The sequence below is a fragment of the Balaenoptera ricei genome, chromosome 4 (assembly GCF_028023285.1).
Source record: "Balaenoptera ricei isolate mBalRic1 chromosome 4, mBalRic1.hap2, whole genome shotgun sequence".
NCBI classification, from domain to species: Eukaryota; Metazoa; Chordata; class Mammalia; order Artiodactyla; family Balaenopteridae; genus Balaenoptera; species Balaenoptera ricei.
In genome coordinates, this window is record NC_082642.1 from 72,677,894 (window position 1) to 72,704,833 (window position 26,940).

At 37.1% G+C, this 26,940-nt stretch overlaps 1 long non-coding RNA gene across 1 annotated transcript in view; it reads left to right on the forward strand.

The window, feature by feature from the left end:
• Positions 1-26,940, forward strand: part of LOC132365315 (uncharacterized) — a 796,238-nt gene that overhangs the window by 734,332 nt on the left and 34,966 nt on the right. Inside the window, exon 6 of the long non-coding RNA XR_009503074.1 lies at positions 22,810-22,976. This is a non-coding gene — a long non-coding RNA (uncharacterized LOC132365315). The remainder of the gene's footprint in view (positions 1-22,809; positions 22,977-26,940) is intronic.

The window sequence follows — 26,940 nt, forward strand, 5'->3', positions numbered from 1 at the left end:
TAGGTGTATTTTTTTTTATTTTTTTTTTTAAACTCATTTGCGGTTTTGTTTGTTTTTTAATTAAGTAATTTATTTATTTATTTTTGGCTGTGTTGCATCTTCATTTCTGTGCCAGGGCTTTCTCTAGTTGCGGCGAGCGGGGGCCACTCTTCATCGCGGTGTGCAGGCCTCTCACTATCGCGGCCTCTCTTGTTGCGGAGCACAGGCTCCAGACGCGCAGGCTCAGTAGTTGTGGCTCACGGGCCTAGCTGCTCCGCGGCATGTGGGATCTTCCCAGACCAGGGCTCGAACCCACGTCCCCTGCATTAGCAGGCAGACTCTCAACCACTGCACCACCAGGGAAGCCCCATAGGTGTATTTTGAAATGCTGGAGAGATATATATAGATATGTATAAGTGCATGTATATATATAACCCTATATATGTAGATGTATGTAAGTATCATTTCTAAGAGATATAGATGCTAGAGTTTCAATTAAATGGAGTCTTCAATTCAGGGAGGAGGTAGGGTATATTGGTTAACTGAATTTGTAAGTCACCAGATTGTAGGTGAGAATTTCATTGGCCTCATGGAGTTGTGTGTGCTCTCTCCTTACACATGGTTAGACACAATGTATTGGTTTTCTCTGCTGCTTTATTGCATACAATATAGAGCCTATGTCTGTATCTTTGACGATTTGGAAACTTGAATTTATTCAGGGTAGTAACTGGATCCAGTAGCCTAGATCCAAGTTTCCCTTTCCAAACTACATAGCAGACCTGGGAAATGAAAGGAACTGGGAAAAAGACCAAGCTACAACTGTTGTGCTGAGTGGATGCAATGAAAAAGATGTGCAACATTGTAAAATTATCTGGGTATCTGAAAAACATTGGTCTCTAGACTTAAAGTTGTGGAAGATTACATAAAATGCTTGCTAACCTCATGGCATTTTTGCTTGCATTTACTAACTATTAGTATTATAATTTGCTGTTCCATACTACAGATTGAGTGTGTCCATTATCCCAGTGTGGCTTATTGAAAGTTCTTTCTAGCTGAGTTGTAGACAGTTGATGCTTTTCTATAATTATACTTATAAAAGGTCATAAACATCCTTTATCACTGCTTGGAAATGCCTTGAATATCTTCTAGAAATTTGTAATAGCAGTAGTCATTTAGGTTTCAAACATACAAACTTATTTCTTGACCTGTGATATTAGCTAAGATTTTAATTGGATATTTTACTGCAGGATAACATAAAATGAATATATTCCATTAATTTTGGTGTTGACACTATGGGAATATTTGAACACACTTCCTGCTGAAATTCACTTACATTCAGCACTCAACAGCTACTGTCTTTCTCTCTGGTGAAGAAAGTTCTGCTGGCCTTTATATTAGAAGAGAATGGCATGATTGCCTTCCCATCACATGAAGATACTTATTGTTTCTCCATTACTGTGAATGGATTCACATTGATCCATTTGCACTCTCCTACTTTGCCTCCCTTTTGATTGAAGGCACCATTTCTGAAATGTTGACCAAGGTAAAGGAGCAGTGTAGATAGCTGAGCACTGCCATGTTCTCTGCTGGGAAGTGATAAGGCTCTGATATTATCTAGTTATTTGGATAGATCACTTAACCAGTCAGCCCTCAGTCTTCTCCTCTGAACTGGGTAACTTGGAATAGATTATTCTATGTTCATATAGAATGTTTTTAAAGACTGTGTATGGACCCTATTTTTGTCTCTTCCACCCCAAAAATGTTATTAAGAAAATCTTCGTAAAGATGATAAAAGAATAATACAATGATCACTTTTATACTCCTCACATAGACTCAAAAACTATTAATATTATTCCATACTCACTTTATTTTTATGAACCATTTGAAAGTAACTTGCAGACATAGTGACACTTTTGAGAATTTCAGCATGAAACCTCTAAGACTAAGGGCATTGTTCAACATAACTATAATACACAACTTTAAAAGTGTAATATACAACTTTAAAAAGTATAATACACAACTTTAAAAAATAATTACCTAAAAGCTTCTCTTATCCAAGTCATATTCAAATATCTCCATTTGTCTCAAAATTGAATATTATAGTTCCCTTCCCCCACCCCCACTAAGGATCTAATTATGTTCCTCACATTGCATGTAATTATTACTCAAGGCAACTTGTAGTGTCATAAATTGCATGGGCTTTAACATGACAGTAATTTTTCATTCAGAACCAGTTGATTAAGAAAATGCATAACGGCAAAAAAAAATTAGTGAATAAGAATACCTAGTACATGGTAGTTGTTTAACATTTCCTTGCTACATACATGAATTTAGTAATGTTTTTAGTCGACATTGCATTTTACTAAGCACAACTGCAACTGAATATATTTATAAAACAATAAGATATTACTGTGTGAGAGGCATTTTAAAGTTCAGTCTATAGACTCTAATAATTGCTAATGTGATTTCATCATTTATTTTGCACCTGGTGTGGAGCCAAGCACTGAGTATTAGCTCATTTAATCTTCACAACAAGCCCATGGGATACGATTTTATAGATGAAGAGACTGGGCAAATTAAGTATTTTGCTAAAGATTTCAGAGTTAATAAAAGAAATAATCTCTATGATCTTGAGGGCTTATCACATACTATAGTGCTTTGCAAGGCAATGTTGGCTGCATGAAGGGGCGTCATCTGTCCTCCTGCAATTTTTTTCTCAGGTCCATCAAGCAGACATGTTGCTATCTGTCTATGCACGCAAACATCCCAGCAGAAGCACTATCAAACATTCTGCTTAATTATTGCTGTGGCCTTAAGGGAACTTATATCTCTGTGAGGAAGCTCTTTGAAATACAAAGGATCAGTACACAGTTTTTTGTTCAGAGAGAGCTTTGAGTAAGGTCATGTCTGTTTCCTGAATGGACAGGGTTAGGATAGGAAAACTGGAGAGTTTCCCAGTTTGAAGAGAGCCAAGTTTTCACTGTGTCATTTCATTATTCTCTTTGAAGTAAATTCCCAGAAAATCAGACACACCCATATCCAAACTTAAATACAAAACACATCCTAAAGCCAACTGGGCATGATTCAGGGAGTTTGCCACCATTTTGGAATGCCTGTACTTTTGTTCCTTTCTATTAGTGAAGATAATCGCATATTTCCTGTAACTTCAGGGAATGCAGTTTAATCCAGCCCAGGCATTTTACTGCAGAGAACTCTGAATTGTAAAGAGGATAAATCAGAAAAAGTAAGAGATCAACTTTACCAAACACCTGGTCCTAACATAGCTGCAGAGTTTAGTTTGGTCTGTTTTTTTCAACTTGCCAGTATAGACTGTTTCCTATTTTTATGGCTTCATTTCCCATGAAGTGAATGTTTTATTATTGATTCTGTATATTTGCAGTATGCTCATTTAAAATAGATATAGTCATACTCTTACAGAGAAAGTCCTTCCTAAAAATATGAGTAGATGGATTAAAAAAAAAAAAATAGCCCCCAGAAAAATATCTGGCCTGTAGTTGGTCTCCTTTGTGGGATTAACTTCAAATCTGCTAGCACATTAAAAAAACAAAAAACAAAAAAACGAATGAACTAAATTAAATGTCAATAAAAAGTCAAAATTAATCATAAGCGTGATCAATACTATGTGTGAAAAAGAGTTATTCTAATGGACATAAAAACTCTGTATGAGACATGTTTTTCAAGATGCTTTATAAACTAAACTTATGGAGAAGAAATCAAGCAAGCTTTCACCACAAATGAAATGTGGAAACAGTCCCATGACTTTCTAGTCAACAAGTTTATAAATGCTCTAAATGCCTCTCATTCTGGGCCTTCAATAAGTGCTAAGCAGGGGCAGCAATTTCCTTTCCTGTCTAGTCAGGGTGTCATTACTTCTGTAAAGTCTCTGAGCTGGTGAGCTCATAGGAAAACACAACCCACCACCACTTGAAATAAGCCTTTTGCTCTCCCACCTCCTTTTTACCTTATGACCTAAATTGCTGTTTAACCTACGGAAAATCTAAGAATATTAGCTCTCAGTTACCACTTATTTAACCTTAACCTTTCCTCTCCCAAATGCCAAGAAGTTCTAGCAGGTCTAATCAGCATATTTGATTTTGCCCTTTTCCATAAGCTGTTTGATGGTGTTGATTTGCTGCTAAAGGAAGTTTAAAAAGAAAATCCGCCAGCTTTGGAAAGTATGTCAGTCCCTTAGGGAAAATGGCACTTTATATCACTGCTTGTCAGGGTGTTTTCAATGGTTGTTTTCCCATTTTGGAAGTCCTTTGGGAAAGTTCACTTGTACCATTCACATGTCTTTCATTTATTACAATACAAAATAAACACAAGTTATTAATGTCCAAATACTTATTACCCTTGGCATCCAGCGTTCTTTCATGCTACTGAACAGCCATTTCTGTCACTACACACCATGATGTAAGTCCTATGCGAAAACATTCACTTGGCTTCCAAGTAGCCACTCTCATTTTTCTGCGACGTCATTGGCTTTTCCTTTTCAGCCTCCTTAACTGACTTCTCCTTCTCTCTCTGTCCTCTAAATGTCAGAGTGGGTTAGCACTCAATTCTATATCTTCTCTTCTCTAGGGACATCCACTCCTTGGGAGAGCTCCTCATTCTTATGTCATCTCATATCCTAATGCTGATGGGTCTCAAATTTTTATCTCATTTGGAGCTCTGAGCTCCAGATTATTACACCTACCACCTTATTCAACATCTTAGCTAGGCTATCTGTAAGGTTTTACAAAGTTATCATGACAAAAAGAGAACTCTGGATATTTTCTCCAAAAGTTCTCTTTCTCTAAACTTCTAATTTTAATAAAATGCACCACCATTCAACCAAGTGGTCAAGCCAAATCATATAGGCATCCTTGATTTCTCTATTTCCTTTGTTTTCCATATACAGTACAAATCTTGCCATCTCTACTTCCAAATTGTGTCCTGAAGTTGTCCCCCCCTGTCTCCACTGATATGACCTTCGCCCAGGCTCCGTTGTCTCTTCCCATAGACTACTGAAATAGCCCAAAGGCTGGTTTCTAGCTCCCAGTCTTTGCCCTCAATCATCTATACTTTACACAACAGAGTGGTTTAAAAAATTAATGTACATACGATGATGTAACTTTCCTGCTCAAAACTCTAAAATAGCTTCCCATTAGCAAACAGTCAAGGAAAATATAACCTCCTGATTGTAGCCTACAAAGCCCTGCATGATCCCCTGCCCCTCTTCTCCTACCACTTTCCCCTCACTCACTCTGCTGCAGCCACTCTGCCCTACCTGCTTTTCTTCAAACACACCAAGCTGTCCCTGCCTCGTGGACTTACACTCACTACTCTCTTTCTTCTGGTCTCCATGTGGCTCCTCCTTCATGTCATCCAGGACCCTATTGAAATACCATCTCTGAGAAGTTTTTCCTGCTCCCACCCCCTTTAAATTTGTCTCTCCAGTTAATCTCAAACTCCACAAGCGGCTTTACTTTTCTTCATGGCATTACTGCAGCTTGGAAATATTATTTATTTTTGTAAGATGTCCACTGCCTGCCTTCTCCACTAGAATGGGAGCTTAGTGAGGACAGTGACTTCGCCTGTCTTGTTCACACAAAGACCCTGTGTCTCCAACACCAGGAATGGTGCCTGACATATAATAATCAGTTAATAGTATCTGTTGTATAAATGAATAACCGGTCAGGAGTCCTGGGTAAATTGGATTATTTAATCCATCATATGACTTGTTTTGTTGCCCTTGACAAATCATCGTTTTTGTTTTTGTTTTTATATCAGTGGTTTACTCACTTAAAAAAAGGATGTATCTATACTCTTACAGAGAAACCCTTATTAAAATTTGTGTAGATGTGATTTTTAAAAAACCATCGCTGAAAAATTGGATTTACATTGTCACTTACTTACATGAAAGGTTTTTTAATTTTTTATTTTTTGTACAAATCTTCAAGGGATTATGGCAGTGAGCCTTAAACTTTAATGTTTATAACAATCACCTAGGGCAGCTATATAGTAAACCTAGTATTTGCTTCTAAATCCTGATTTGTTAAAAAAAAAAAAAAAAAAAAGCCCCAGGTGACCTTGATGCAGCTGCTCCTTGAACTGCTTTGAGAAATATTGAGCTTCAAGTTTTGTAATTTCTTTCATAACTTTGAGAAAAGTAGATACCTACCTGTCTGACTTACCTTTAACAGAGAATCAGATTTTGTCACTTAGGTGCCGGTTGCTGGGTTCCTGGAGATCACAGCTCACTCTTGGGAGATATCTGTCAACCATGAGGAAGCCCAGGGGATGAGTAAATTGATACTGAAAACTTCTTGACATTCTGTTGTCAAGACCAAGTGGAAAGCATAGGCAAGAAAGTAGAGACATAGCCAAAGAAGTCAGAAGACCAGGAAGACAATTAGAGGGGGACAAGAGAAGCTTAGGATGGGAGCAGAGATTTTCCTGAATGGAATTAGAGTTCTTCAGAAATTGCCTGGGTCAGCCTCACTTAGGCTAATAGGTAAAGTGCAGGGGCAGGTTAAACCTCCCTGTTAGTGCATAAGAAATATGCTGTAATGATATGTAGTAGAGACCCCTGTTATGGTCAGAAAGCCCTCCACCCACCCTAATTCCTAGGTCCACAGAGTGAGAATTGGACTAAGACTTTTAGCCAGTTAGACAAGGTCATGGAGTTTTGCAGCATGCACACATACTGTGAAGCAGTAAGCAAACTGGGAGTCAGGGGGGCACAGAGGAAGGGGATTTTTCAGCTTGACATATATTCTGCCATTTTAATTCTTGACAGTATGCCATCTTAGTTTTGTTAATAACACTTACCCTCATTTTCCAATTCCATAAATTTAGATGGAACAATTTAATTACTTCTTATCTCTGCTTTCATATTATGGCAAAAAATTTCCTGATGATCTGTTTTTGGTCCTTTGCAGTGTAATAGTAATTTTAATCAAAGTTATTGCTGATATTCATTGAAAGCTTGCAGATGAGGAAACTGAGGCTCGGGAACTTGAGTAATTTGCCCAGGGTCGTATAACCATTAAATATCAGAACTGGGATTCAAAACTAGGTCCGTCTGATCAAAATCTGTGCCTTGGACGAGCTGCCTGGACTCAGTGCTAGCAGTCAGCCTTGCTTCCTCACTCTGCCGACTACCAGTTTGCCCTCCACCACAAGCTGGGGGGTGTCAGAAGCACCTCCCCCCCCCGGGAGAAGTCCCATCTAGTCACGAAACTGTTGAGTTCTAGGAGTGAGGAGAGGCTATACATAGTCAGAGGTGCTGAGACTGTACCCCTTGGTTGTGGAGGTGAATATTCTGGTCACTTGGTGATGTGGGCATCAGACTCAGGCCTTGCATCTGCCCCACAGTGCTTGGCCACTCTGTCTGACTGGACTTTTGACAGCCTCTTTATTCCCTCGCATTCCCACTCTGAAAACTGAGCCTAGCCCAGAACTGCAGTTGTTGAACTTTGGTTACCTGACACTCCTGCCCAGTTCTTGATAGTTATTTTCCTTGGTGATAGTCACTGGTTCCAATATAATACCAATGACTCCATAATGACTTTCCTTATCTATACCTTGGACATCTATGGGTTGCCAATAGTTAGCCCTTCTAGAAATTCTGACACTACCCTTATCCTACTCTGTCAAGATATGACATTATCCCACTCTGCACAGGATTCCCTACACTTTCTGGACTACTGTGATTTGCATTAGGGACGCCTATGCCTTTAAGACTGATTTGTAGACAAGAACTGGTCAAATATGGGGTCTTGGTTACTGTTTATAGCTAACTTGTCCGAGAAAATAGGTCAGTCTCACTCCTTTCAAAGACTTAGGCCAACAAGGATAGGGACCTGGAACATGAAAGGATTTTACAATCAAGTTAAAGGTGAGTTCAGATTTCTGGATAAGATACACTTCAAATAGTGCTTAAAGCTAGCCGGATGTCATACTCAGGAAACTGAGTTGGGAAGAAACCTGCTTCCTTCCATTGCCTGGCTAAATAGATAGGACATCAAAGGAAATCCTGATATAGAACTACGTCTGGTGCAGAGAAGCATAGAATCCTGAATGGAAAGTAGAAGAAGACTTTTCCATTTTTTCATCCCCTCCCCCCCTTTATCCTTTAGCAAAGTTTACTGTAGTGATTTGTTTAATTGTCAGCCTTCTATGTGATGGTGTGACCTTGGGAGTGCTTCAGGTCTCTTCCGCACCATTGTATCCCGTGCTGGATGTAAAGTATATGCTCTTTCATTGTCAGTTACTGGAAGCAATGCATAAGTGAACGTTTAAAGGAGCAAAAGACCTACAAATTAGCAAATAAACTGTATAGAAGGAAAGATAGGTCCTGACTCAGTTCTCAAATAGTAGATGTGATGCCCTTAAGTCTTGTTAAGACCATCTACACAATCATGATGAGCCAAGATGGTAATGATAAGCAATAGAACTTTGCTCTTCATATGCACACTACACTTTTCAAATGACAACTGTAAAATTTCTCGCTAAAGTCCTTAAAGCCCAGGAATAGTTATCTTTGAGGTCTATGACAAAAGAATGGATAGATTTAATACATCACTGGCTAAAAGCCATCTAAGGAGTCCCCTTTTATTTTTCCCCTCACCCTTCTCTCTATCCATGTAAGGGAAGACCAGGCACCATGGTGCAAAATTCTACTATAATCTCAGTCCTGGAATTACCTGGCTTTGGTGCATTTGTACATAACAGTTCTAATGTAACAGCAAGAATTTTTCCCCTCCTGTTTATTTCTCTGAAGCTGTAATAAGCAATCCTGTGTGACATTGCCTGTGGAGCGGTTGCCAGGCAGCAGAAAGAGGTCTGCAGCAGGAGGCGGGAGAGCTGGGGGAAGAGGAGAGAAGGCAAGAGAGGAGGAAGGGAGGAGAGCTGAGCAGGTGCGGGCTGGGGGCTGAATCTGCTGAGCTAGAATTCCATCCCCTTGTCATCCTTCATGTTCCAGGCACAAAAGCTAAACCTTAGAGGAGAAATAAAGATGGAAAAGAAACAGTTGAATGTTGTCATTAAATAGGGTGTCAGAAATGTATCTTATTTTATGAAGAAAGGGTTTCAGATTGTTTTTTTCTACGGAACTTTGCTTCTTGGTAAACGCAGCTCTACAAATATCATAAAAGGGCTGGCTTCTCAGGGGGCCTGCTTTGCTCTAAAGCAACAAACAATTAGTGCGTACTATCTTCCAGCACTGTATATGGGGAACGTACACATTATAACTTGAAAGGTTTCAACTTCTCTCATAGTGTGGAAGAGTAAAACATAGAGAAAGATACTCAATCTTTTACGGAATATGCAGTTTGGGGAAGCTTCTTTGTGCCTAAGAGCCAGGAGGTCATTCAAGGTGTCTCAAGAAGCTGGCCTTCTCATTGTGAGCCTTTCTGTAGCTGGTGAAATTGGGAGCTGCAGCTAAATTGCATCTCTTGGCTTTACAAGATTCTTGCTCTAATGAGATTAAAATCTCATTTTAATCCCAGATTGGACTGGGATCCGAGCAGAGGGGTGGGGGCAGATGGCATACAGGTCCCGGCATGCTGGCCTGGTTGTCCCTCAGCACAATGTGTCTTGCCTTTTGCCAGCCTTCCAAGCTGTCTACAACTAATTGGACACTCTCCAGTGGTAACAGACAATGATTTTTATTTAGATGTTTGATTATTCTTGTTAATCAAATAGAACCAGAACAGAAGGTTTGTTCAAAACAAACAATGTATTTATGGCTAGCTTTGTTTGGTGGATGCACATTTTAAGCCTCTGAAGTTGCTTCTCGGAAGATGCAAACCCAGCATCTGGGAGAAAAAAAATGGGACAAAGCATGTTAAAATGGCAAGGTGATCAGAATGAACTTGGATTCATGTAATGATGACCAAGTTTCTTTTTCGCTTTATCAGTGGGAGGTGGGGGTGGGAGGGGGATGTAAAATGAGGACGAGCAACTCTGAAGATTGTGAGGAATAATAGCTGGGATCCCTCCCTGGCCCCCAACTGCATGGTCAGGCTTATTTCTCCTGTTCAGTGGCTTGGCTTTTTCATCCCAGCTAAGGTCATGGATGAATCAATCAAGGGTGATCAGTGATATTTCTGCACATTCTAGGAGGAAGATCATACGTCAGAAGAAAAATACTCTTTAGCATAAGCCACACAAAGAGATAAGAAGGAAATACAGATGTGGGACTAATCAGAGAGATGAAATGACTGAAAATAAACAAACCAAATCCACTGGAGAACCAGAGCTGGATTCAGGGACAGGCTCTCGCTGCTGTATCTCAGAAGACCAACACTTTTTCCTAAGGAACTGCAAAACATTTATAGACACCTGACAGTTCTCTAGGCAGCACAGTTGGAGCGTGGACACTCGAGCTCTCTGGAACGTCCTGTGATTGAGGTTTTGTCTATACTGCCCAGCAGGAGAAACTAATCAGGGAAGATGCTGGTTCGCCCCACCACACTGGTTAATGACGGTCTCTGCAGAGCCTACTTGGAAACTGGAGATGAAATATCACACTATTTCACGTGAAATTGCACTTTTAATCAAACTAAAAGGATAAAATACTCTCTAGTCAGTCTCATAGTGGTGCCACAATGGAAATTTCTACCAAAGTCTATAATCTTTCTTCATTTTGTACTCTGTATAGATTTTATCATTTAAAATCTAGTTTTTATTATATCAAAGTTACACATGAGTTACAAAATGTTAAGAGGACTTCTCCTAGTCTCATTTGAGATCCCAAAGTTAAGAGCAATGGATGATAAAATCCCCATATTTTAATGAGAGAAGATAGACGATATACGTAGGACTTGCTAGAGGTGGTCAAAACCCAATACGGTGACCTTTGCACCATCATCTACGTCCTGCCCAGATACGAGAGATTGCTCACATAACAAGAGGCCGTTTTTATAATAGAGTAGACTGTCTAACGCGAATCTTCTAGCATTGCTCCTTCATTTCCCCATTCTTCTTCTCAAACCATGTAGAGTGTTCCATGAGACTTACATCACCATGGGAACGGAACATTAGGAGGGAATTCTTGGGGGAAACAGACTTGTGTTCCCTGGAGTTTGGGAAGCCATGTGTTGGAGAGCAGCAGCTTTTGGCATCGTATTTTTCCAAAGCAAAACAGAGGCATCATCCTGGATCGTGAAGGAAGTAACACAGGAGGATGGAAAAGACAAATTACTCACTTTCTATTACTAGGACAAAGGTTTTGGTCCAATTAAAATTCAAAGCGAATTCCATTTGATGGATTTAATTCAGTTGGAACAGGTTAGACAGATTCCATTTTCTACATGCCAGTAATGCTTAGGGAAGGACTAAGGAATGGAAGAAGAGATCAACTGCATAGCCTCCTTATAAACACACCTGTGCACAGTGCATGTAATGTACACATAATAGCATATCTTTCCTCATGAGGTTTAGATTGTCGAAAGGGAGTTAACACAATTTACAATGGGGCTGTGTTTTTTTTTTTTTATTTGCAGTGCAAATAGGAAAATACTTTTCATCCAAAACCTTTCCAATGCAGAAGGAAGACATAATTTTCAGAGTAGGTAGAATAAGGAAAATGGAATCTGCATCTTCCTTTGAAGAATCCAGCCCTAGCCACCAAGAATAACAGAAGAAGTAGATTCCTGTGAGGGGATGAGCGCCTCTTCGATCCAGGGGCTTTGTCATTTTTCAAAACTAGCACATTTTTCATAGTTCGCCACAGTGATCTTCAAGTGGATAAATGATATGGTCAGAAGCAAGTTAATTCCCACCTAGTCCCTTTTTTAAGGATAACAGATATCCTCAAAGAGAAGTGGCAAAAGACAATGGTAGATGAAGGTAATAAAAGCACAGTCTGAAAATGAATGGATTCAGAAACCAATTAAAATAAAGCATGGCTTTAAAAGATTTCTGATATTATTCACGTACCACACTGCTGGAAAAGCAATGGTTTCTCTCAGCCATTCCGCCTTAAATGTTTTGTTTTTGTTTCCAGAAATAACAGGTTTAATTAAATGTGCCAGATACACGCAAGCGATCCAGACTAATGCACACAGGGATTTCGAAGTCACTTAGCAGATTTTAGGAAGGATTTTGACTTGCCAGGCTCAGATACTAATGGAGAAAGCTGGTCTTCAGGGAAAGAGCATGAGCGCTGTGTACGGCTCTGTTACGGCTGTCAAAGCCAGTTATTACATTACTGGGAAAGAATGGTTTCAAAGGTAGCAAACATTAAGTAAACTGGAAAGGAAATTAACTTTATTAAACTCCTTATATGTGCCAGGGTGCTCTCACATGCATTATTTCAATTAAAACTTAAAACCACCCAGAGGAAATGGATATTATTGCCCTATTTTTAAGATTCATAAGTCAAGAATCTGAGAAAGCCAAGAATAGTAGGGCCTCCAAACCCAGGGCATCTGATGGCAAATCCAGTGCCCTTTCCATTACATTGACTTATCCTCTGTGCTAATGAAGATGCATGATCAGTAAATGCTGCCCCTGATCAGGAGATCAAAGTGCCTTGTGATGCACTAAAAATATTCTACCCTTTTAATCCGGAACAATACTATCCTTGAACAGCCCTGTTAGAACACATGTATCTGTTAAAGATTATAAGGCAACATCCAGCCTTCAACAGGATTCAGTAGGAACGGTCACAAAATGTTGACAAGTGTGATTTACTGAACTTGAATACAAATGCTAGTTTCAGGAACACATAATGTGACCTTAAGAAGTATTTTTACATGAGAGGGAAAAAAAGAGAGAAAGATTGAGAGTTGCAAATCAGTCAAAGCCACTGGAGCTACTTCAAAAGGTTGCTATGTATCTGTGATTAGAAATTTGAAAGCAAACTAAATAAAAGCCTTAAGCTTTAAAAGGAATAAAGGCATTATACATTTCACAGCTAGTACTGTCTTTTTCTACGAGCCACAAAGACAATGGATGCAGCTTAGCACATACTGTAGGTAGGTTAGACTAGCCTCTATTTTATTGGTTATACAGAATAGTACCCTGGCAAGTCACTTGGGTGTTTAGCACTGAACTTTGAGTCAGGAGACTTGGGCTAAAGTCCTGTTGTCACCATTAAGGTCAGATTTTTCAAGTGAATTTGTCATTCTTGGCTTTAGTTTCTTAGATGCTATATGAAAATGTGCTTTAACATATATTAGCATTTATGAGAGTTAAGTGCATTCACAATACGTGTTGTTAAATGAATTTGTAGAATAATGAGTTGGGTTAGATTTTTTTCTAAGGACCCATAATGTTCTAACTTTTTGTTAACTGGGATTTATTGAACATGTCCAAGTACCAGATTCTTCCAGAAGATGTTATTCCAAATTAAATACAAGGATAAGTGAGCTTTCCTCAGAGTTCTCTGCCAAGAACACATAGCATGTCAAACTTTTTCAGCTAAACAAATGTGACTGGAAATAGGATATAAAATGTGAAGAGAAAGGAGTACAGATTTACAAATAAGCTAAAGCATCTACATACTACTTCCAGTTAATAACATGTCGTGTTATAGAAAGGGTGCTGGGCCAGGAGTCAGCAGATAAATTGGATTTGTTACTGGTTCTAGCACTAAATAGCCCCATGCCTTTGGTGGTCATTTATTTTCTCTGGTTCTTGGTTTCCTCAGCTGTAAAATGAACTGCAGCATTGTACTGTAGAGGTAAAATGAGGGATGGGCCAAAATGTCAAACAGCCAAGAAAAAGTAGACATTTAAGGAAAATCCACATTGTGAGAAAAAAAAAAAAGCACCATATTCAACCAAACAGAAAGATTGACACCCATGTGATTACATTAATGTAGCAAATAGAAGGAAAATTTCCAATAATTTTATGTTTATCTATAAAATAAGGATGAAATAGTGTGAAAAAAATCAGAGATCTTTGAAATTACTCCATATATTCTTCCCAGTCTAAGCTGACTTACACAAAAAACAGGGATTCAGAATAACCACATTGCAAGAAACTGGGTAAAAAGAAATCAGGATGAGATGGCAGATACAAATTTAAATATTATTCAACTACTATAAAAAGATGAAGGTATGAGTACACTGATATTGAAAGATGTTTTTAAAATATAGTATCACATTTAAAAACATCTTATAGAGCAATACATAGTCAGGTGTATTTGGAAATGTATTCACAATTCTGGAAACTGGTCCCCACCAGGAAAGCTATTAGGATTGGATATTTGGGTGAGGGAAGTGATATGAAAGGGATTTCTACATTTATTATATATGCTTTGCATTGTGTTAATTGTACCCAGTGAGGACATTACATTGTGTCATTAAAAAAATAATTTTAGACACACTAAGAAAGAAAGAAAAAGAACATGGGCTACAGAGTCAGATAGCACTGGGATTTATCCTAACCCTATTCCTTGTTAGCTCTGTATATTTGGATAAGTTAATTGACTTTTCTCACTAAAGTTTTCTTATCTATAGAACAGAGATAAAAATAACCACCTCACAGTGCTGTTGCAAAGATTAATGTATGTAAAGCACCTGGAACATATTCAAAATTTAATAAATTGTAATCATTATATGAAGATAGATGAGATACTCTTGGTTTTATTCTATGGATCAATGAAATGAATTCTTATTAGAATCCTTTATTGCCTGATACAAGCTCCTTTCCTCCTTCCCATCTCCCCAGTTAACAAAGAAATCAGAGAACTGGAAAGAAGAGGGCTAGAAGAGGCAATGACAGAAGAGATGTTCCGTCCTTCCTGAAGCTACAAAGCCTTCTCTGGCAGCTCTATATGCTGCATATCATAGAGGACATGCACAAGTTTAAGGGTCTTTGCTCTTGAGAAACCTGTAGGCAGCAGGTGGAAGAAGTTCTGAAAACGTGTGTAGACTAGAGTCTAGGAAGCGCCATAGAGGCAGATTTCAGCATCTTGCTACACAGTTCCATCCCTCCCCCTCATGGCGTTTCCCTCCCCTTTCCCCCACTCCTTTTTGGAGATGAACTCAGCAGGAAAGGAGGCTGTGATTTGAGGCAGCTAGTCATCCAGCCCACAAGTCTCAGCTAAACCATCAAGATCAAACCATGTAAAATCCCTTTCAATCTTTGAGACAGTCCTGGCAAGAAAAGCAAATACAACACAACTGACAGCAAAGTGAAGAGTTGGTAGGTACCCCACCTCCTGCAAATTATTGTAATGATGGCTCAGAAGAAAGATTGGAACTTTAGTGGAAGAAAGAAAAATGGTTGCAATGTCAAGGGAACAAATAGCTATTTTGGTGTGAGTTTTTAAAAACCTACAAATGAAAATGGCTCAGAGGCCCTTTACTTAAGAACAGGAGATGATGATCCAGGTGTGTATAATGGTGAGTGCCCTCTGGAACTCTACACCTCCCCGTTTAGGATTAGGGTCACAGATGTACTTTTAGTCAAATTTCTTATCTGATTCCAACGTACTCAGGGTCACCCCTAGCATCCCTAGTATGTAAAGAAAAATGCACTTCTTCTTGCAGGGAGGAGGGCTATACAAGCAGAATATGGCCTGGCTTTCAGCCTCACTTGCCCCTTTGGTCTGGCATTTTTGTGCAGTGAACAACTTGCACAAATCTGTACAGCTACCCTACTCTCATCTATCCAAAGTGCCAATCAACCTAGAATACATGCTGTGTTTTCCCATCTTCTTATCTTTGTTCATGTCATTTCCTTCCTCTGAGCTCAAAACTGGCCAATTTCTCAAGACCTACTAATAGAACTATGGTAAGTGTTTTAAAATTAATCCTCCAAAAAATCCTGTGAGTTAGGTACTATTGTCATCATCCACTTCTTCCAGATGGAAAAAAAAACAAAGTTTGAGAATCACTTATGTTACTTACCCAAGGTCACACAGCTAGTTAGTAACAGGCCAAGATTTAAACCCAGATTGGTATGGCTTGGAAAGCCAATTTTTTTTTTTTTTTATATAAACTTATTTATTTTATTTATTTATTTTTGGCTGTGTTGGGTCTTCATTGCTGCACGCGGGCTTTCTCTAGTTGCAGCGAGCAGGGGCCATCCTTCATTGCAGCGCGCGGGCTTCTCTCTGCAGTGGCCTCTCTTGTTGCAGAGCACAGGCTCTAGGCGCACGGGCTTAGTAGCTCCGCGGCATGTGGGATCTCCCTGGACCAGGGGCTCGAACTCGTGTCCCCTGCATTGGCAGGCAGACACCCAACCACCGTGCCACCAGGGAAGTCCCGGAAAGCCAATTTTTAACACTACTTTTTAGTCCCATTCTAATGACAAGATGTGATTAACATTCAAGCTGTTTAAAGTAATTAAAATTTCAGCTACATATTTGATTTGAGTAAGAGGAAAACTCTAACTACTAAGAAATCATTCGAATTGCCCAAATAAAAGTCATTATTGGAAGTAATCAGAGCACATAGACATTTTATAGATATTAAATGGAATTCCTGCAGCCAAGTTCAGTGATAGAAAGTGGTTACAATATGAACCTGTCTCCCATTCAGAATTCAAATAATTCTCTCTGCCATCATCTGAGACACTCGGGTGAATTGACCTCCAGTCTCTGAGTTAAGTACTACTCTGTGTCAACATCCCGGCCCTCATGTTGGCTGACAGAAATAAACCCTCCATGTGAGCTACTTCTTAACTCGAAGTCCAGGAAGGACATGAGATGGTAAAACGAGCTTCTTGAGTTGGAGAAAAATCTGCTCTACACCTTATCCTTCATCAAAACTCACTCTGACAACAAATTATTAAATAAGCTATTGGGATATGAAGAGCCTCAGGAAAAAAAAAAAAAAAAAAAAGCCTAATTTCCAACTCAAGATCAAAGAAACTCACTCAGCCAGAAAACAGTCAGATTGCTAGGACAATGCTTGAAAGCAATTCTCCATCTGGTCTGCTTTGGAAAGATTAGCAAATTAATCACATGGAAGTATGAAGGGACAGAAAGTATAAAGCTACCCACAACAAACAAACATACAAAAAGACACTTTTAAACACAAAACCAAAAGCCAAAAGAATCAAGGTAAGAGTAGGAAAAACTTTACCCTAAAATACCTTTTTCGTATGAAATGGAAACTTTTTAGAAAATAGAGGTTATCTTACCTTGCAGCAATGAAGAAAGTGAGGTGAGTTTTGTGGCAATTGCTAGTACTGTTTGCCAGATATTTTCTGGTCTCCACCTTCCTGTGCACTCCAGAGGTCTAAGTTACCACTCTTTGTACTTGCATGTATCTAGGTTGGGCCCATGAATTCTGCTCAGAAGATGCATTATTTGGGGGCTCAACCATTTAAGTGACAATGACAGACCTTGTCAAGCTCTCGTTTTCCTTTAGTACAGATCTAGCAATGTTGCCAGGTTCGCCAGTCTGAGTCCCTTTGTAGCTACAATGAGCAAGACCCCACTAACAACCTAAGACAGTCATGCACAGTAGGCAAGAAATAAATTTTGTTATTTTAAGAAATTGGAATTTTGATATTTGCTACTGCAGTATAAACTAGTCTATCCTAACTAGTAAGACAAACATTGAATGAGATCAAACTGCAATGAAAACAGCAACTGAACGACTGAAATCATTGTTGCACTTAGTAGTTATTAGAAATACAACATAAAACAATGAAAACAACAGAGCACCCTAAAATGCAAGACAAAAAGACAAATATGGAAGATGGAACCTGGAAACAATTTGTGAAAAATAAGAATTACTGGTAAAGACAAAAACGTGGAAAAATAATAAATTTAACTAAAGTAATCTTTCAGGTATAAGAAATGAAGACTTCTGGGGAAAAAGTCTCTTCATATATCAAGAGAAATAATTAAACATAAAAAGCAACAATGTGGCTTACTAAAGTCACACATTAACCAACCAGGAAAAAATAAATAAAAAGGCAAAAATCCGAGATTGGGCGGAAGTTTATCAATAAACCATGAACATATTTTAAACATCTAAAACAATCTAAGTGTTTTAAAAAAGGGGAATGGTTAAATAAATAATGATGCTTCTACTTTATGTATCCATTAAAATTACTATTTTGAAGATTAAGTAAAAACAGGGTAAAATTGTACTGTCTAATGTAAAATTTGAAAAATGGAATCCATAGATTTATGTTTCTCTATAAACAAAAGTTTGTATAAATTTTGCATTTTAAATGGGCAGGAAAGTGAATTTTTAAAAAAAATGTTGTGTTAGGGCTATGGAACTAGAAATTATTATCACAATATTTATTATAACAATAAAGTATAGTGAGCATTTAAATTAATGTACCAAGACTCAAGAGCATAAAGGCCTCTCTATTTTTGAAGAGGATTTAAATGAGACAGGTATTTTGCCTAAGTATTATACTTAAGCAGTATGATAAAGCCTAAAATTTCCTAAGAAATTATTTCCAACTTTTCTTCCTGTAAAAGGCATATTCTATAACTATTATTCTTTATTCTGAATTAGAGAAATACGAATGTGTAAGAACTTATTATAATAAAATTTATCAATTTTAAGGAAAAATAATTCATATGGAAACTATTTAATCATTTTTGCAGTGTTTCTGCTACCATTATATTTAGTCTAACACATTATATTTTTTCATTACAGGATGACTTAATTCCTTTTAAGAAGGTTATTCATTTGGGGTGGTGGTGTTGGTGGTGCTATGTTCCACCAATGTGTTTGACCTCTGTCAAAATTGTTACCTTTTGAAGAGTAAAGCTTATTGTTGATGCAAGCTGAAACCCCAGAAAGCCTCAGAAGCTGGATGAAGACAGTAGTTGTTAGATTTTTAGATCCTGAGGTTATATACAATTTCTACATTTGCTTTAGGCTTTTAAGTAGAGTCACATCCTTAAGCACTTAAAATATATGCTACCTTCACTATTACTGATAATATCTTTAATGAGTACTGAGCACACAAATCCAGTGCTCGCCAGCTACAAAGATAAATATGCTTTGGTCTAGTAGCCATAATAGATTGCAAAGGCTGCATCATATACCTCAAAATAGATCACTGACTTCAAAATCAAGGCTAAATGGCTCCTCTGCTCATGACATAATGTGATGTGCATTCAACATAATTTCCTTTTATTGAAAAAATTTATATTATGAATAAATACATTACATGGTGGAAGGAAATGCACTAAAATTTAAATGTGGATGTTACTGGGAAGTGACTTTTACTTTCTTCTTCATTTGTTTTACCGATTTTCTGTAACAGCTATAAAAGCATGAATTACTTTTGTGATAAAAAATTAAAATTAGGCTACAAAAATATTCAACTTAAAAAAGAAAAGAAAGTTATCAGTGCTATTTTTTTTAGAATTTATTTTATATAATTTTGCTGAAATAAATATATATATGGTGTAATTATCATTCCAGATTGTGGGATTAGACCTAAATAAATCATTTTTACACATAAAATACTTTTTTAGTATCAACACTCCCTCCTGCACACCTACTCCCACTCCCCACCTTGGTCTAGCTGCATAGAATGTTTGGTATTTCATTATATCAAGAGGGCTGGTGAGCAAAACTACATAGGTAGAATCCTTCACTAAGTTTTATCTTAGTAAAGCTTCTTTCTTTCACGTATGCTGCACAGATATGCTCTCATTGGCTTTCTATCCCCTGCAGTCATCTTCAAGAACTTAGTATTGACTATGACCTCTTCCCCCTGTGAATATGGAAAATTTATTTCAGATTGCACTCTTGTCATTTTCAGTGATTTTAATGAATTATGAAAGTTTAATCTTACAAGACTCCTCCCCCCACATCTTCCCCCAGCTTCCCACACTTTGCATTTCCCATTGCCTCTGGGCCTGAAGTTTCATTCATTTGAAAACTATTCTTGGAAAGATGTCCCCTCCTCCAGCTGTTAATCTGTCATTAATGGACCATAAGTCATTCAGATATACTGCACTATTATGAAACCTCAACAGAGTGGAAAAAATCATTTGCTTTACTGTCAACGTAAGAACTTTTATCTTCTTTGACAGTTTTATTCAGAAAACCTCAGCTTTATTTTAATTTGATTCTAATGATGGTTTTCAGAAAATGATTTGAGTAAGTAAAAGTTTAGTGCAATGACAGCTGTCATGATTTCTGTGGTGGTTTTTTTCAAGGAGTATTTATTGAAAAGATGCATTTCAAATACAGTGTATCATTTTTGGCATAGTGGATGGAAGTTAATTATTCAGAGCTGGTAATGTGGTAGTATTTACTCAGTCGGGAATTTAAATGAGGAAGGCCCATTTGTTTTATCTCCTCTCTTTCCTAGCCAGAACTTCCTTGAGCAAAACAGATTAACAGATATCCCCATAGCTTTGAACTTAGAGCAATTGTTGTTGATTGTCCTTACAAGGTGAAATGAGCTTCACATTTTTTATTCATAAAAATAATGACCTGAAATGCATTCAGAATGCAGTGGACTAATGAAATGGCTTTTTGCTCCATTTTTACTCTGAACTGCTGTCTTAAAACCAAGGGTGAAGGTATATATAACAATCTGAGGTTGCTTTACTTGGGAAGTACATTAACAGAATTAAGCATAATTATGGTTCTCCATGCATTTTCAAATTCATTTTCATTTAGTGGAGAAATATTAACCACATTTGACTTTATGAATCTGTAATGAATTTATGCTTGCTTGGTAGTGGTTAAAATACATAGACCAAAACCTACATTCTGAAAAGAATTTTATTTGGAAATATTTACATCAGCTTTTCACCAAGCAATATGACCAGCTGAAATTTGCATTAGCCCAAATAATGGACTATCTAATGGCAGTTCATTTGGTTACCAGCAATTTTGCTGTAGAATATGCTTCTTGGAGATAAGGGTAGTGATAGCTGAGGAAGCAAAGCTATGACATCTGCACATTTTCAGTATTAAGAGATCTAGTATAAGCAAGCTGAAAAATCCATCATCGTACAACAGCTAAATTAATAACACTTTAAGTGATTTTAAGACTGTCTTGTGGTTTCAAAGGAACAGCTAACTAAGATTAGCTCAGGAATGAACATTTAATGTAAAAGACAAGATGGACTCTTTCTCACAAAGCTTATTTTGTTTCACAATTGCAATGATACAAAACAGACAAAAAGTAAAATGCCAAAGAGGAACAGCTCTTTTGTTTGTTTTGCTTATTTACCTGGATGGAGGCAAGGTGAAGGATGGCTGCTGTGGGAATGCTGAAGATGAAGCCTCGAAGAGGAATGTCTTCCAATATTACAGAGATTTGTTTCAAATAGGTACTTGCAGCAATGCATTGTCTCTGGGGAAGTTGACATATTCCAATAAAAGATGACACTAAACATTAAGTTCTATATCTTGCAATTTCGTTATTAGGAATTAAGCAAAAAGGGAGAAAGTTCTTTCCTTTTCTTTCTTTTCTTTTATTTTTTCCAGATTGCATCTTTATGCTAAATTCCTCAGCCTTCACTGAGGAAAAAATACATTAGTGAGATGATTATGTTCCCATTCCCCCCTAATTATTTTAAACTGAAAAGTTCAAATCAAACAAGGAAGCTGTTCTAAATATGAAAATGTTTCCAATCTAAAGATCTAAAGGCCCTAATAGTTTATAAGCTCTGCCTGCATAATTTAGGCAGGATGGTGAACACAGCTTAGAGAAATTTTAAGCCATGCTTTTTAGACAGCATTAGCTTTTATCCTCACTAGATGAAATCTTATAATACCTTGCTGAATTGTTCCATTGTATTTAAACAAAAACATACAGAGTTAGCAAACGTTAAAAAGAACATTAATTTCACCATAGTTAAGAAAAGATTTAACAAATTCACTACTTAACCGAAAGTTATACATTGGACAACCATCTAATTCTTGTAGATAAATATTTTGTTAATTAACAGAAGTGGGAGTTTCCTTAGCAAAAATCTCATGAGTGGTGTGGTATTCCATCAGAGTAACCTAGAGAAGAGGTACTTTGATGTCAGCTCTAATTTGTATGCTTTTTTTGTTTAACTACCTACATTTAATATCTTTTTGTCTGTTTAGCTTAGGTTTGGGCAATTTATCATTGCACCAAATGTCCCTCCTCTACAGGAGGGTTGGGCTCTGCAGAATCAAACCTCTGGACCTCATTAGCGAAATCAGATGGAGTGAGAGGGAGGAGGGAGAATCATTCCTTCTCATGCACAGGCATGGATGTTACCCAGCTGTGGTCCCCGCAGACATCACAACAGACACACCAGCTCCCAGCTGAGCATTTCCAGGGTCAGAGCCAGCAGACATATAAAAGAGAAATACTTGTTAACCATCGAGCCCTTCGGGACCGATTCCATATTTACGTACACAGCAATGGCAAACAATCATATTGTTTTGATTCATTCTGGGGGGACTTTTAAAATGTTATTTAGAGGTCCTGAGAGCCTGTTTAAATACTTACAGATTTTTCAGTCCCATTTGCCTTTGTGATTTTTCAGAATTTGTTTTCAGTTAGTTTGGGGAATGAAAATCTGGTTTTGAATTTATGCAATCTTGAAGAGACTACTCAGCTGTTCACTGCCAATGTACATATTTTTTAAAACCACAAAATAAAAGGGCTTGTTGGAAGAAGCACCTTTAAATAAACAGATTATTTTCAATGTATAAATAGAATTGCTTGGAATAGTCTCTTTGAGGTAATGTAGTGTTCATTCTAGTCTTGATAATTCTCTGCTCTACCTTAAAGGATGTTATCTTTCTTTTTCACAGTTAGACCAACATGAAGAAATATAATAAAAATTATTACAATTTATTTAACAGGCACTGTATATACATTACTTAATTTAATGCTAATAACACATATATGACACAACTTTTTATCTCTGTTTTACAGATCGAGAAACTGAGTCTCAAAGAAAGATTTGATGGAAGTCTGTCTGGCTCCAAAGCTTGGACTTCTAATAATCCACTCCGCAATGTTTGAATATAAAAAAATATCCTGCTAAATGATGGAAGCCTTCCATCTCTTCATCCCCAAGCTTTCTGCATGCCTGGTGACAGGTATAGCACTTTAGCTTTCTTTCAAATGGGTGACAATAGCACATAGTGAGTAAAGACATGGTGCTTGGAGTTTGGTTGAACCTAGGTTTGAATTCCAGCTCTTCTTCTTACTGGTTCTGACCTTGGATGAGTTACTTAATTTTTCTAAGCTTCAGTTTCTTGGCCTTTAAAAAAGGGGATTACAATTCTTGTCTCACAGGGTTGTTTTAAAGATCAGTAAGATAATGTATGCAAAGCATTTAGCACAGTGCCTTGCATGTGATAAGTCCTGAATAAATAGTAGCCAGTTTTTTAAAACAATATAATTTTAAACATTCGTGTTTTTTATGACTCTAATCTCACCCTTTTTCTATTGTCAATGCATTTGCTATGTGTCTCCCATATCCAATCTGGAACTTGCATTCAAAGCCATTATCTCTCAATGCCAAGAGGGTAGCCCCACATGGGTGATTAAAGTACTCAAATTCAACATGCCCAGAACTGAACCCAGTAAATTCAGTCACACCCACAGTCCATCCATCCAAGGGACCAAGTTCTGGCAGTCGTCTAAACTCCTCACAATCTTCAGCCCCCATCCATGATTAGTCATCTGCTTGATTCTAACTTCTAATACTCATTTATTTTATCACCACTGCTACAACCTTAGGTCAGATGCCAGGCTTCTCTATTCTGCCCCATTGTTTCCTCTTGACTGGAATTCCTGCCTCAAATCTCACCTTGCTTCACTCTTTTGTCCACTCTGCTATGAGAGAGATAAAAATTACAACATATCGAATTCTATTACTCTTTCTTATAATGGCTCTCCATTCTCCTGTGGGTTGCACACATTTTATGGAACATGAAAGTATTTGCTGGGAGCTAAGAAGAAACTACTGTTTTTCTTTTTGCTTTTTAATTTTGTTCTGTCTAACATTATTTTGTAGACGTTTATAAAGTGTATATTTTATAATGTATGTGATATAGTACACATGAATAATGGTTAATTTTATGTGTCTCCTTGGCTAGGCCACAGTACACAGATATTTAATCAAATATGTCTGGATGTTACTGTGAAGGAATTTTTTAGATAAAATTAACATCTAAGTTGGTAGATTGACAGTCAAGCAGATTACCCTCCATAATGTGGGTGATCCTCATCCAATCCATCGAAAGCTTTAAGAAAAAAATTGACCTCTCCCGAAGGAGGGAAAATTCTGCCAGCAGACTGCTACAATATCAAATCTTCCCTAGTATCTAGCCTGCCAGTCTGCCCTGCAAATTTTGGACTTGCCAGCCTCCACAATCATATGAGTCAATTCCTTAAAATAAATCTCTCTCTTTTTCTTATGTATACCTATCCTTTTGGCTCTGTCTCTCTGGAGAACCCTGACTACCACAATACTTTATACATTGTTTAAAAATATATACAATGTTCTCAAAAGTTTTTCAAAATCAGTGTTAGGAAGCTTTTTTACCTATGTTTTGTTATTTTTTTTCCCTAGGCATTTTAGAGTTTCAGGTCTTCCATGTAAGTCATTAATCCATTTTGAATTGGTTTTCCTCTATGGTATAAGAAAGGGTCCAGTTTCACTCTTTTGCATGTAAATTTACAGGTTTCCAACACCATTTGTTGGAGAGACTATCTTTTCCACATTTTGTAGTACTGATGCTCTTGTCAAAGATCAGTTAACCATACAGGCACACATTTATTTCTGACTCTCTATGTGGTTCCGTTGGTTTTTATGTCTATCTTTATGTCAGTGTCATACTAAGTTGATTACTGTAGCTTTGTAATATATTTTGAAATAAGGAAATGTGATGCCTCCAGCTTTGTTCTTATTTTTCAGGCTTGTTTGAGGTTTTCACTGTACTTTTGGTTTCATATAGATTTAGAAATTCATTTTCTATTTCTGTAAAAATGCCATTGGAATTTTGAAGGGGAACACACTGAATTTGTAGATTGCTTTGGATAGTATGAACATTTTAACAATAGTAAGTCTTCCAAACCATGAACACAGGATGTCTTTCCATTTGCTTGTGTCTTCTTTAATTTCTTTTATCAATGTTTTGTACCTTTCGGTATAGAAGGCTTTTCCTCCATAGTTGTTTATTCCTAAATGATTTGTTCTTTTTGGTGCTGTGTAAATGCAATTGCTTCCTAATTTCCTTTTCAGGTACTTTGTTGTTAGTGTATAGAAGTGCAATTGATTTTCATATATTGATTCTGTATTTTGCAAATTTATTGAATATGTTTATTAGTTTTAAACAGTTTTCTTACAGAGTCTTTAGGGCTTTTATATATAAGATTATACTGTCTACAAATAGGAAAAATTTTACTTCTTCCTTTCCAATTTGGATTTTTTTTTTTCCTTTTTCTTGTCTAATTGCTCTGTCTAGGCCTTCCAGTGCTGTGTTGAATAGATGTGAGCATTCGTCCCTTGTTCCTAGTCTTAGAGAAAATTTTTCAACTTTTCATCATTGGGTATGATGTTAGCTGTGGACTTTTCATATGTGGCCTGTGTTATATTGAAGCACTTTTCTTCTCTGTTCCTGGACTCTTGAGAGGTTTTATCATGAGATGTGCTAAATTTTGTCAAATGCTTTTTCTGCATCTACTAGGATTATCATATGACTTTTATCCTTTATTCTGTTAGTGTTACATGGTGTATCACATAACATTGAGCTTAGCAAAGATTTCATGGATATGACACTAAAAACACAGGCAACAAAAGCAAAAATAAACAAGTGGTACTGTATCAACTTAAAAAGTTTCTGCATAGCAAAGAAAACAATCAGCAGAGTAAAAGGCAACCTATGGAATAGGAGAAAATATTTGCAAACCATATATCTGATAAGAAATTAATATCTAAAATATATAAGGAATCCTACAACTCAATAGCAAGATAACTAATAATGGGATTGACAGATACATACTACTATATATAAAATAGATAACTAATAAAGACCTACTGCACAGCACGGGGAACTATACTCAATACTCTGTAATGGGCTATATGGGAAAAAGTCTAAAAAAGAGTGGATATATGTATATGTATAACTGATTCACTTTGCTGTACACCTGAAACTAACACAACATTGTAAATCAACTAGACTCCAATGAAAAAAACTGGGCTAAGAACTTGAATAGACATTTCTCCAAATACATATAGTTAACAGGTATAGGAAAAAATGCTTAATGTCATTGATCATCATGGAAATGCAAATCAAAATCACAATGAGATATGTTCTCATACCTTTCAGGATGGCTATTATCTAAAAAAAAATAAAATAAAATAACAACTGTTGGCAAGGATGTGGAAAAGTTAGAATCCGTACATTTTTGGTAGGAATACAAAATGGTGCAGCCACTATGGAAAACATCATGGAGGTTTCTCAAAAAATTAAAAGTAGAACTACCATATGATCCAACAATCCCACTTCTAGGTATTTAGCCAAAAAAATTGAAATCAGGATCTGGAAGAGATACTAGCACTTTGTGTGAATAGCCAAAATGTGGAACCAGCCTAATGTCCATCAGCAGATGAATAGATAAAATGTGGCATATGCATACAATAGAATTTTTTTTCAGCCTTAAAAAAGAAGGGAATTCTCAATATGTAACAATATGTGTGAACTTCAGACACTATGCTAAGTGAAAAAACCAGTCACTGAAAGACTAATGCTTCATGATGTCACTTATGTGACGTATCTAAAATAGTCATATTCATAGAATTGAAGAGTGGAATGGTGGTTTCCAGAGGATTGGGGAGGGGGGAAAATGAAGATTACTAATCAACAGTCATAAAGTTTCAGGTAAGCAAGATGAATAAGTTCTAGAGATCAGCTATACAGCACTGTACCTATAGTCAGCACTACTGTATTATATACTTAGAAGTTTTTAAAGAGGGTAGATCTCATGCTAAGTGTTCCTACCACAATAAAATAAAAAATACATTTTTTAAAAGGCTTATTGGCATTTTCATTG